Consider the following 1,673-nt stretch of genomic DNA (forward strand, 5'->3'; position numbering starts at 1 on the left):
ATGCAATGTGTTAATTATTGAAACTGTCCTACCAATTTGATTTGAAACTGTCTCATTGCTATTTGTTTCTCAATAAAATTATGGGAAAAAAGAGCAAATTCCAAGACTGGCAACAATGAGAATGATTTAAAGAATGTGTAGAAACAAACATCTTTGTGTATTATTGATGATAGTATGAATTTGTATGATTTGGACATGGATTTAGGAACTTAGCAAGTCATCACTATCAAATTATTAAATGTTTCAATTTTTGACTCAGCTTTTTAAAAAGTTTTCCTAGTCCCACCTTCTGGGCTGCTGAGGATGGAGAACGAGAGGCAAGGAGGGAGCTGGCCCCGGGAGGTCAGTGGAAGAGCAAGGAGGGGACTGGCAGCCCAGCACCTCGAGAAGCTCCTCCTCCACAAAGGTGCTGAAAAGGAAAAGATGTGTGGAAAATGGCAAAGAGAAGAAGGAGCAAGGTCATGAAGTACAGACTCCCCAGAAGAAAATAGCAATTCCTCCCCTCCCGGTGGAGCTACCCCCCCACCCCCACCCCCCCAACCCCCACCCCCTGTCAACCTGATACACCGTGACGTCCTGCGAGCCTGGTGCCAGCAACTCAAGCTCAGCACTAAAGGCCAGAAACTGGAAGCATACAGGGGGCTCTGTGAATACGCCTACCCGCAGCAAAAGAATATTCCTAGCACACCCAAGGAGGGCAGGTTCCAGGCATCAGGGAGACAGAGGAAGTGGTCCCTGGAAAGTCCAGAAGGAAGGATGTCTTCAACAGGACCCAACCTTTCTGAGGTGGTCCTGGACCCTGAGAGGCAGCTGGCTGCCCTGGAAGAGCCACCTGCTCTCTATGAAGAGGTCAGCACGAGTGTGATGACTGTGGCCACTCCTGAATCCGTGCTGGCCTCCTGGGGCCAAATTGCAGCTGGCGCCAGGAGGACAGGGACAGAAGAGCCAGCAGCAGAGGCCTCCAGTGACAAGTGGTGCGTGGTTCATGGGCACAGTCTCCCTGCAGTTGCCCGGGGCTGGGTGCAGCTGCAGTTCCATGTGGGACAGGCCTGGGTACCTGAGAAGAAGGGGCGCATGAGTGCTGTTTCTGCTGCCCGCCGGCACCTTTCCGCCACCCCACCTGGAGGACAACCTACTGTGCCCCATCTGCGTCAGAAGGCACAAGATCTTAGCAAAAAGCCTGCACTGGGGATAGAAGGCTGGATCACAGTGAACCTTTGGTATTTCACCTTTTTTAATCACTTGGACTTCTGGAGTGGTGAGTCTACAACAGAGACTGTGAACATCCAGAGCCTTGTGCCCTCCCTGGGACCCTCCCAGCTCACTGGGAAGCTGTTGGACCTCTCAGCAATTACACAGCCATAGGTGGCTCCAGGAAGGCATCCAGGAGGCCCCAAAGCCCTCAGCAGAGCATCATCAGGTCCAGTGACACCTCCCATGTGAGAAGACAAACAGGTGCTGCGGGCAGGTGCAGGGACAGGGCTGGGGGTCTCCAGCCTGGTGTCACCCACTTTATCACAGTCACGGGAGGCTCACAGCTGCAGTACCTGTCCTGGTCGCATCTGCAGCCCCCTGAAAGGCTTGTTTCCACACCACACTGCTCCTCTGAGCTGTATCATGTTGTCTGTGTTAGCATGTGGATTATATTTGCTTTCAGTAATTATAAAGTCATA

The 1,673-nt window shown here is 52.1% G+C and overlaps 1 pseudogene; it reads left to right on the forward strand.

The window, feature by feature from the left end:
• LOC101590787 overlaps positions 1-1,195 on the forward strand; it is a 27,810-nt pseudogene extending 26,615 nt beyond the window's left edge.
• Positions 1,196-1,673: the final 478 nt, after the last annotated feature.

This window comes from Octodon degus, unplaced genomic scaffold, assembly GCF_000260255.1.
Source record: "Octodon degus isolate 3935 unplaced genomic scaffold, OctDeg1.0 scaffold00144, whole genome shotgun sequence".
Classification (NCBI taxonomy): domain Eukaryota; kingdom Metazoa; phylum Chordata; class Mammalia; order Rodentia; family Octodontidae; genus Octodon; species Octodon degus.